Raw genomic sequence first — 12221 nt, 5'->3', positions numbered from 1 at the left:
GAGTTTTTCATTCTGTTTTGAGAAAATGCATTATTGCAATTCATTCTTCCCCCCCTCAAAAATAAACTTTTTTTTTCAATAGATCAGATAATAAAGTTGAAGAAACAGATGAAAGGAAATCATTTAACTCACTAACATGTATTGACCTGTACCAGCTGCTACCATCCTCCCATAAAAATACTGAACGTGTACTAATATTGTTCTGTAGCTGCAAAAACTTCTAGCTGAAACAATATGTTGGGGTGCAATTTGTTCATTTGCTTGGAAGCATATTAAAGCATGACAAAAGATTAGATTTCCAGGTGCTATAGACTGAAGTATGCAATTAATGAAAGGTTACCTTCTAAAGAAGGTTTTAAGGAAGAAGGAACATAAAAGAAGCTAACTGATTTGAAGAATATTGTCTATATTCTCTTGGGTATTTTATACTGGTGTCTAACACGGAATTTTAGGGAGAACCAGATATTTAAATACTCCTGAGAATACCCTCTACTTGTTATGAATAACATCTTTGTTTACTCAGCAATTGACTACCTTTTCCTACTTTACATTTTTAAGTAAGAACCACAGAGGTCTGACCTCCTCCTTGTAGTCTCTTTTTAGACCAGTATCTCCAATGACTTTTCATTCTCCACAGTGGAAAGCAGCAAGTGACATTTCAATCCATACTATATATCAAGCTTTAATAGTGAGTGAACAACTACCCTCCACTGCTAATTGCTTGGGGCACATCTCTGAAGACACAATGTACCTATTTACTGACCTAGACCTCCGGAGCTAGCTACTAGATCCTTACCCCCACACACTGCTTAGAATTGAGTGTCAGGAGTGTTCATGGAAAAACAGGGGAACTTCTGAGACCACTTGTTTGCCCATCTTTAGGTCAACTACTCCTCCTTCTCTCAGGACAGCGTGGCTGCTTGCGCCTTCCCATTGTCCAGGAAACCTCCCAGACACCTCCAGGACCTCGAGTAACACTCTCTTCCTTCCGCTCTTACTTGCTTATGACAGGAAGCAAGTTGGCAGAACTTAAAAGATGAGGATGCTGGGAGTGAGGGTGTGATATTAAAGAAATTTGTTCTGAGCTGTCCTATTACAAAGCAGGTTAAATTGGCACCTGCCTTAAGGAGAAATAAAGTTCTTTATTTAGGCTGAACATAAAGACTTTGTGTCCACAGAGTTTGATAATTTATGAAGTTTGTTATAATTTGCTTCTTTCAAAGTCCTTTTAACTGGACTTAAGGTCTAATTACACAGTAACATCTTCCATTTCCTTAAGACACATGTGCACAGAGTAAAGCTTTAAAAATCTTACGGTTTTCTGAACAGCAAAGTGATCCCTTTCTTTCCTCACCGTTAAATATGGGCAGTTATCTGGGATATCTTTCTTGGGGCAAAACACACAGGGCCTTGCTCATGCTGATCAAAATTTAAAATGCACCATTGTTTAATTTGCAATATCTATAAACAAATGAAAATATCTTCTGAATTAATACTTTTACTAGAGAAAAAGTCATCCTTTTACATTACAGTCAAATAAACACACTGCTGCACCATGACTCAGTTTTAGTACTGCGCCACTAATATACTAGCTATGGAAAATATTCTCAAAATCAAGTCTCTAAAAACAGGTGACAACCAGAATAAATCATCATCAAGAAAAGGAGTTAGCTGAGGTAGCACTGTTAGTTTGCCGCTTTTGTGCTTAGTTTGTACTGTGAGGTTTCCAGCACAACACTGAACATTTCTAATCTTAAGTGTTGATCAAAGCTACAGAGTGAGAAGATTCTAGAGAGATTTACTTTGAGCAAAATGTCACAAGAACAGATTATGTTGGAAGATTTGCATGTACAAAATTCAGTGACACTAAGTGAGTTTGATTAGTTTTTGAGTAATCTGGCATTACGATAGATGTAAAAAATTAAAACCACCGTTTCCCATTGTCCAAAAGACATTTTTGCATTGTTACATGAATTCTTAGTTCTTAGAGTGTGAAAGAAGAAAAACCTGTTCTGCCAGCTTTCCATTCCTGTCTATGATGGCCATAGCAGAAGAAGGTTGGCTACTGCAGCCTGACATATAAAAGTGGCTCTATTAGATAAAGTCATTTGTGCTTTTCTATTTTTCCTAAATTTACAACACCAAAGAATACCAAACATGGGATACAAATTTTGGAATTCATCTGTGGAGTACTAGTATCCATAGTTCTAATTTTTATATTTTGAAGGTTGGAACAAAACAAAGCTATGATATTATCATCTCAAGTGTTTGGAGAAGTTTGTGTCTCAGTATCTCTTCTTAAGCAGTCGTAATGAGCTACGGCACAACCTCAAACGCATATCCTCACAACTCTTCGTTCACACAGCAGCCACGAAAACCACATGTTGTTTTAAAGGTTGTTATTAAAGATACTATGATCAATAAACATGTAGGACCTGAGTCTAATGAGTAAATCCTAGATATATTAAGATCAGGGTTCTTGGCAACACCCAAGGCGTTGAGTTCAGATAGCTGATTAATGAAAACAGATCAACTACTAGCAAGCTAAATAACTTAGTAAACTGAAGAGAAACAAAAATGTGGTACTTTGTAATTGATACAAGACCCTTGTAGTAATAATCTGACACAGTCGCACAAAAAGTGTAAATCTTTATCTTTTAAGCAAGTATATAATGTCCACCAAAGCAAAGTTTTTTGAAGGAGTTAAAATTCTAAATTAATCTCAAGTAAACATCTCACAAAGCAATATTTATAAATTGAAAAAAATAATCAAAAGGGATAATAATAAAGAGAATTTGGTCACAAACTGTCAGCTAAGTAGAGATGTGTGTAAGAGCTGAAGTAGGAAAGTTCATTGTTATGAATAATACGTCAAATTTCCCTAATGCTGTATATATAGATGTTAGGACAAGCAAGCCACTGCACGCACTTTTCTCATTAGGAATATAGAAAAAAAGCTAAGCAGATTTCCATTTAAAAGCAGTATCTAGAATAAGATTACTAGGAAAGGAGGCAGTAAAAAAACCCTAAAAATTCTCATCACTGACAGCAAAGCCTCCTAAATACATAGCTGTTTCTCTCTAATAGACTGAATCTGAGTCCTTGAATTCGATATTATGCCTTTACTTTTAAGGGGCACTGGAAAGGTCAAATGCTGTTTTTAATTACTTTAGAGCTTAGAAAAAGTTTGGGTTTTGCTGGCTGTTTTTTCCAATATAGCATGAGGGCAGAACTTAATTAGTTGAATGCATTTTCTGAATATCATGAAAAAGCACATGCTCCAGCCTTTGAGTAATGACAAGATCCTCAAATGAGTTTGTTAAAGTATGTAGTTTAAATTTAAACTATTTTTATTTGTATTGCGTTTTCCAATTCTTCTTCACTACTAGTCATATACGACTTTCATTTCGTGTGTTCGTATAATTTCTGCAATTAAGGTATTTTTTATATTACTTATTTTAATACTAACCATTTATCAAGTTGGCAAATTTACATCTATACAACTGGATTTTTCTTCCTGCATGCCATCTGTGCCATCGTTAATTTATATTAGTTTTAGAAATATGATATATCTTATTACCTGCTGACAAGAATTTTGTGTCGAATGCTGCAGATAGATCGGGCCTTAACCGACAACTGTTTAGATTCATCATTGCTTGTAAATATATTATCTTTTTCTTCTACTGCAGGTTGCAATTGACAGTATCCAGAGCAAGAATGAGAGTCCAAATACATGTTATGCCACGTGAGTCAGGACACTTAGAAGTCAGTGTTTCTAGAAAAAAAAAAAGAGCCTTCTGCCTTTTGTATTTTTCAAATTGTAAATATCTCCAAAAGAATGAATTTAGTCTCCCTTTTAATTTTAACTAACAATCCTTATTATTTGTTTAACTTTTTTTTACACTTTTATAAATGTATTCCCTCTTTGACATGTCCTTTTCTCTAGAGCTATTCATTTCAGAACATTCAGAAAAAACATCTAGTATTACAGGTTATTGCTGAAGAGCAATAATTTTAAGATTCAATTATTCACCTGTCCTGCTCCTTAGTACTCCTAGACCAGTTAGCTGCTCTGTGGAAAAATGAAAAAGTTAATTACACAAAACTGTTGAAAATGTTCTTTGAAGAAGCCTATTTAAAGAAGTTGTTGCTTTTTAAGGAAGCAATGGATTATTGATGCAAAAGCCAGTTGTCAAGTTCTTGCTCTGAGTAAAGCCTTAACTTGATTTCAGGGCTGCCTATAATTCCACAAGTATTTCATCCAAAGAGTTATAGAAAACAAGGAAACAAAAGTGTGCTTAGCTGAATACATTTATCCTGGGGAAACACACAACTCACCATCATCATGTAAATGTGTTATCTGCTTCCTCTAGAAATGTGTGAGGAAAAAAAATACAAACAGTAGGAAGACATCTTTGCCTAGCAAAAATAAACGTGTGGTCTAAGCAACCAGGACATATAACCCAATTAAACAAACTTAGAGAATGGAGAATCAGTACTGAGGAGAAAAAAAAAAATACCAAAAAGCACCCCAACAACAACAAACACCAAAAAAAATCAGGAAAGAAAACCACCACACTGACAATTTCTTCTTCCTGACTAGAAGTCAAAGACTAGAATATGTGAACTCAGATGTTGCTTGCAATTCACAGAGAAGAATCACTCCAAAGTCACAGGAAGAGGAGTACCAATTTCTCCGGTGTTGCATTCTGCTCAGTCTTCAACAGGCCATATGAGTTAACAGAAAGGCCTATTGTGATTAAAAGAAAAATAGAAGTTTGTCAAATTGTAGCTAAATCAAAATGTTTGAGTAGCAGATTATAGTTAAGGTTAATTTTAAAACTGCATTTACTGTTCTCAGCCTACTTTGTTTCTTGCTATATTCAGGATTTGAATCCTAGCTCAAATTTTGCTAGCTCTGGAAGTACGTAGATTTTATATATAGCTGTTCTTCCTCTAGTAATGAGCTTTCTATGTTTAATCATCTGTGCTATACCAGAATTTATGTATGAAAACTGACAACTTGCATCTGGCCAATTTGCCCAAATCTTTCTTCAGCTGTTGCCATCCTGGTACGCAATATTTCTGTAAATACATTGAAATATGGAAGATATTCAAACAAATTACTCAGTGCTCATATGAATATTGTTTGTGAAAATGTGACGTTTTAGTGATGTACTTATGATACTTCTGTCCATATCTAAACCTGACGCAGTGGATATTTTTGTAAACTGGATACAGCACTGGGTAACTGAATTGGTTCTCCAGCTTCAAATTAATTGGGTCGAGATTTTATTTTACAGCATATTCAACAATAACAATTTCTCATACTGACTATCATAGGTAACACCAGAGACAGTATCCTCCAAGATACTGAAGCTGTTTAGCACTAGCTCAGCCTGAAATCCTCCCTTTTTCTCCAACACTTTCGGATGTGACACGTTCTAGTCAATACCATTCACCTAATGAAATTCAGCAGTTTATTTTCACCTCCTTGATTTTCTTACCACTTGCTACAGGTAGCACAAAGGCTATATCTCAACTCACTTGTGGAGACAGAAACTTAGGCTACAGATCCACTCTCTGTGATGTTCCCACTGCTCAGAATCAGAAACATGTGAAGATGACTGATGTAAAAACAGTTCATACCACGTTGTCCAGTGTCCTCATTTTGCATAATGTCAGTGTAGCTTCAAGAAAAAAAATGAGAGATTTTTTCCCCAAAAGTATCTAAGATAATATCCAGACAGCACTTACTATCATAGCACTGAAGAAGCACTGTATGCTTGGGAGGATGCTGGAGGGAATTACAGTGTTACATGGCAAGTAGGAAGTTTTTCTGGTCCAAGGAACTCATGTTGTGCATGGTGTGGATTGGACCATGCAGCAAACTATGCTGCCAAGACAAGCCACTGCAATTTAATGACAAAAAGAAGTATTTGGTTCACACCAGAAGGACTGAAGAAACATGAATGCTGTTCAGACCGGGACCCTGAAAGAGAACATTAGCTGTCTTGGCAGTACAGATCAAGCTCAGATGAATCCTCTTTAAATTGATCCTGACTTTTACCCAGATGACTTGAGAAGGTTGTCACTAGTGAATCCTGGGAAAAATCTCTGAGAACTTGATGGCTGTCACATTAGCTTTGCCTCTGACTTCATCAGCACTGCAGGTTGTCAACTACTCTCCTCCCCACCTTCCTCCTCCCAAGTTTCTGGGCTGCACATTTTTGCAATCAAAATCATGGCTTTCTAGCAAAACTACACATCTATCATGTTTGTGTTGCAGTGGTACTCCTCTAGAGAATTTTTACAAAACTATTATGGCTTCTTCATACCAACCCACCCTAAACTAAGGTGAAATAGGACGAGGAGCTTTCATATCTTCTTCTGACTATTAGCACTTACTTGCATTTGATGAGAGCTCACATACAGTTTTCATACAGTCAACATCTTACTTATAAAAAAATAACAGTAAAAAATAGGAATAAAAAATAAGATACCTACCACCCTTGTAGACATTCTAGAAAATGTTTAAGACATCCATGTACTTTATTACTTCAAGGGCCTTTTCTCCTCATACATAAAGCATGGACAAAGATGCTCCTTTAGCTAAGAATAGGCTGGAGAATTTCTGGCCCATTGACATTTCTTCTTCCCATAGCAGTAACTTTATTTGTTACACCTTTCTTGAGATTGTCCCTCATGTACATGGATTCAGATTCTACTGCCTCTTTTAAGCCCCACCTATCTGGAGATAATTGCATGTACCTGTCTTTGCTGAACAGCCATCTCAGGGGAAAGAAGTACTAAACCTTCTATAACTATTGCTTTCTCTCCCAATTTCCTCTTGGGAAGACAGGTATATTATAACAATGGCAAATATAGGATTTTTTTCTTTTGCATCACTTCTCCTCAGATAAAGTCCATTAAATTCTGTTAACAATCTCTGCCAAAACTGCATCAACAACTTCATTCTCCATTCCAGCCTTAAGCTAAGCAATCCTTCCATTTTGCCTTATTCAGTAAGCTAATCTATTATCCCAGCCTCTGTATTAGATAATGAACTTAATTTAGGTGGGGCAACTACTTCTTCCACTAAACAAAGCTTGTAGCTACCTTTCTTTTTGCCAGTTTTAGGTCCACCCAGAAAATTCACCAAAATTGCATTAGTGTTATTTTTATTATGGTAAGAAAATGTGATCTTTTCTATATTAACTCCTTCAATTTTTCACAGATGCTCTAAACTTAGTTTTCCAAGTGGCAGGACATTATCACACAAAACAGTACACTTTTTTCCCCTTACATGTTAAGTCAGCTTTTCAATCCTTCTCACTTCTCTTCTCTCATAGTCAGTCAGATGAATCCTCCACATAATGCAATTTGGGTGCTGTAAAACGTAAGGTCTTTTTCTTTTTTTAAAAAATCGTGATCTAGAATTTCTCTCATCTTTTCATCCAAATGCTTTGCATTGCTCTGCTTCCCTCTGAAAAAGATTTTTTAATTTTGAAATCAAATTTAGTGACAAATTCAAATACACTGAAAAAAACCTTAACTTTTCAAAGAAAACTTGAATAAATTACAGTTGCCCCTTCTTTACAGAAAATAAGATGCAGCCATTTAGTTTTTATTTCTGTCCATATCTACCTCCTCAGGGGGAAAAAATTACTATTATACCTTCAAACAAAGCATTCCTCAGATTTAGGTAATCTGTTTTATATCACTGGAAATGCAGAGTCTACAGTTCTGGGATAAAAAGTGGTGTTCTTCTAAGTAACTACAAAACTTGTATGCCCAAAATATCAATAAACCTATTCTATTTCTTTTATGTTTAGAGTTTGGAGAAATAGGACTGGGGGGTTTGTGGGGTGGTTTGTGATTTTTTTAAATGTTATTAAAATGTTATCATTATTATTGATAAAATAATTCTGTGGTTACAGAATTCAAAAAGACACACTATGCAAGGAAATAAAAAAATACATTATTCCTGAAAAAGTATAATCCATGCTGTACTTTTGACTGTGCCATTTTTCAGCTTCACAGACTGTGATTACATCTACAGTCACTATCACTAAAATAGGAAACTCCTTGAACATTACTGATGTTAAACCTGAACTATATGAACTCTCCAGCTGGAAAACTTATTGTGGGAAAGCAAGATATAAAGATTCAGTACAAATCAACATTCAGATAGAACAGACTTATTAAGGAAAAGTGAGTCTTGCATGTTCTCTGAAAGATTTCCTATTTTTTTATATCATTTAATAAATTAAACAACATAGTTGCAAAATAAGTTATTTGTTTCCTGGAAAGGCTTCTCTATAACCCAATTGTTATCTAAAAAATAAAATAACAATCTATACTATTATTATTTATTTAAAATCTAAATGGGCTAACAAATGGGATTGTCTTGCTATGGTAGCAAAGCTTTGTTACGCTGCTTGAGTTGTCTTGGCAGAGCAGAAAATCCATGTGCCTATAAACATTTTAGCTAATTACTACTGCATGCAGTACAGTAAAAAAATATTTCACATGCACAATGTAATTCAGATTCTTAGTGCTACTGCACTCACTCAAATATATGACTCATTCTCCAGGTTCTTGAAATATACATTATCATGGAATCATGTGTTTTGTTGGAAGGGACCTTTAAAGCTCATCTAGTCCAGCCCCAGGGACATCTTTAACTAGATCAAGTTGCCCAGAGACTCATGAACCCTGACCTTGAATGCCTCCAGGGATGGAGCCTTCATCACCTCTCAGGGCAACCTGTGCCAGTGTTTCACCATGCTTCATTATCTACACAATAACTGAACTACTTCAAGAACTAATGTGCAGACCATGCCACACCCCAAGGGAAGAGCGCTGAACATGTGCACTTGATGCCTCTATTCCAGTAGTTAATATACATCCTCTGAAAAAAAAGAGCAATGCGAGAACCTTTCTGAATAACGTTGGCTGGAATCCCACAATTTCCCTCATCTGTTCATTGTAAACTGTAAAAATGTTTGGAAGTCATAAGAAAATAAGTCGTATGTTGCTTTAGGCTGTAATTAATAATGCTTCATGCACTAAATTATACAAGCTGTGTTAAAGATACATATCCACAATGATTGCAATGATAAACATTCATTTTCTTTTTCAGTCTTCATCCAAGACTTAGATAAACAGGCATTTATGGTACTGGAAAAGCATAGTACACAGTCTCTCAAGACTACCTCAGTTCTGCAAGGAAAATTCTAATAAAATAGGTCATGAGGCATTTTAAGAGTAGCAGTATAGAGGCTTAAGCAGACTCTAATTATCAGAGCTATCAGGTGCTGCCATTCTAAAATATTTCAATTTTCCAAGCCTGGTATTTTAACAGTAGCTTGAAAGGCAGAAAAAAACCACCCCAAAATTACTAAGATGACAGCTCAATTGTGCAGCAAAAGTAAATCATATTATATAAAGACATCCAATAAAGAATCCCTTTTCTCACCGAGTTTTTCCTTTGTAGTCTTAACATACGGTTTTCCTCGACGCCAAGAAACATTCAATAAAAAGAAGGTTTTGTTCTTGAACAGAACCTTTGATCTTCCCAAGCCTTAGCAAACCCTTCATCAGTTTATGGATGCAGTAAGAACAGAATAAGTGGAAGAACTCTTCATTTCTTACCTGGGTCGAGCTTTAGTCTCATATCTGACACTAACTCACAGCCCTAGAATTGCTAAACACTACCCCTAGAGACAAAATCAGTAAGAATATGAAAAAGCATCTCCTCCTTCCTACTCATTATTTCTGACCAGCTCCCTTGAGCTGAGCACTGCCTGATGGGACCATTTTCTACAACAGCAAAAGATGTAATTTTTTAATGGAGTTTATTGTGGTGAGCAAGCTCCGTCAAGTAGCTAGATTAAATATAGGATATGGAACTTCCTTGCCAGATTTTATTGAGCACAAAGAGTACTGTTCTACTTGGGGAATTCAGAATCAGACAAGAGCACTGCACTGCCACAGCTACAGGCACAGCTGAAGAGGGAACTTAATAACATTTCTGAATTCTCAGGTCTAGATCTCACTGTTCATGTCTGAACAGCGTGCCAAGACAAAATATGGAAAAATAAATTCTCCCATGCACAACAGATTCCTCATGTGGGAAGCCTGGACCAGGAGTCATTTTTCCTCACCATACTTTGATATGAAATCTTGGGTTTATGTCTCACATAAACTTACATATCATGATCATTTTTCCCTCAGTTTTTTTAAACACACACCTGCTTTTGACAAAATCTGCTGACTAAAAAAAAAAAAACCAACCCCAAAAATTATTGGGACTGCAAGGAGGAAGTACATCTTTAAATAATGTAATATTACACTGAAACAAGTGTTGGTGGTAGCTGATTTTTCATTCCTTGACAATTTTTAATCAAAACCAGACATTTATAAATTGTTTTGTTATAGCTTATAGCCAGTGTAAGTCTATGCAGAAATTCTTTAAAACAATTGTTTTGCTCTGTGTGATACCCTAAATCATAGCAGAAACTAAGAATGTGCATTTCAGGTCTTAAAGTACCTTGATTTAATCATGTAACTTGAAATCTTAATTAGTTCTCTATACGAAAGATACTCCATGACTTACATTATTCCCCTCTGCTTTCCCACAAACATACAGCTTTGTTGCTACAGATATTTTAATTTTTTTTTTAAAGATATTTACATAATTTTAAATTAAGTGACCTGCGGTCTAAAGAAATTGCTCTGCTTCCTTTATTTCTGCATGTCTCATTTTGTGACAGTGCAGTGATTTTCTTCTACGGTACAAATTAAATAGTAATGGACTTGCTCTACTTAGGATGACTGGGAACATTAATTTCAAATTTATCAACAATCCTCTTAGCTTGCTATAATAAACTTCCCGATTACTAGAAATACTGAGGGTGTCTATATCTTTTCAGGTTATTTAAAACAGCTAGCTAATACTAAAATAACACTGGGTCATGTTATCTAGTATGTCTTTAACATGTCACTTGAGATCCTAATAATCTTCTACATGCAACACAATGAAAATCAGTATTTAAATCAGTGTTTCTTCAGTTTATAAATTTTTGTATGATCCCAGCTATGGGACTGTTGATGCCTGAAATCTTCAGACTCAGTTTTGATGTTTCCAACAGAGTTATTTCAAATTACACCAAGCAGATCAAGAAGTCAATTCAAAGCCTTCAAAGAGAAAAAGCTTCTTACATTGATCTTAATTCGCTTTACATCAGGCCTGCAATTTAGGTATGTGCTGAACTTCCAAAGAATGTGTCCTTTTTAAGAAGTTTCTCATTTTACTTTCAGGAGTACCAGAGGGATAACATGCACAGCATTACCAGTCATTTCAGCTTCAGTTAACCTTTTCATGTTTTTTCTTTCATCCAGATATTGTATAAAGACACGGCCATGTCCATCACTGATCCTAACTGCAAGTTCCAAAGAGATGTTAAAACAGAATCACCAGCTCCTGAAATTATTTCACTACAAATTTAGGGTGTTTTTTTTTAACGTGAAGTCATGATTCTTCCTGAAAGCACTTTGTATTTGCAAGCAACTAATCCCTGTTCAGACTATGGTTCAGAAAACGTTTGTAAAGAATGAGGAGGTTTAAGCAAAGAATCATGCAGAGTCTTAAAGGGAACAGCAGGAAAGGTACCTCGGGATGGCTTCGCTCCCTCAGTAATCCTTTATTTTACTACTAAAACATCTTTCCAGCACAAAGACGCATGATGATTTTGCATCATTCATGGTGACACTGCCAGTATAGCCGACAATATGCACTGCAGCAGATTTTGAAAACCTGGATTGTGACAGAAAATATTGTCCTCCTGTGGCAAACACTCAGCTTGGGTGTAATCCCATCACTTCTGTTTCAAGGCTCTGCACTACAAAAAGAAAGATCTGGCTTGGGCTGTGTTTCACAGCAGCTTCAGCATGCAAGAAACCAAGTCACTCAACGACATCATGGCTAACCGTAAGGGCTGTACAATCAAACCTCTCCCTTACATACGGTGCCACCCCTCCATGGCCCCTGCCCAGCCTGTAGCCCTCCATCCCAGAGCTCCAGCTGTGGGACTCATTTCACTGGGTCATAGCTCCAGGAACTGACCAAGACTTCCAGTTCATCCTGTTTGTTTCTCATACCGTGTATGTGTTGGCGCATGAGCATTTCAGATGTGCTCCTGAACCTTCTGTGCTCA

This window comes from Apaloderma vittatum, unplaced genomic scaffold, assembly GCF_000703405.1.
Source record: "Apaloderma vittatum isolate BGI_N311 unplaced genomic scaffold, ASM70340v1 scaffold14684, whole genome shotgun sequence".
Classification (NCBI taxonomy): Eukaryota; Metazoa; Chordata; class Aves; order Trogoniformes; family Trogonidae; genus Apaloderma; species Apaloderma vittatum.
This window is presented reverse-complemented; position numbering follows the sequence as displayed.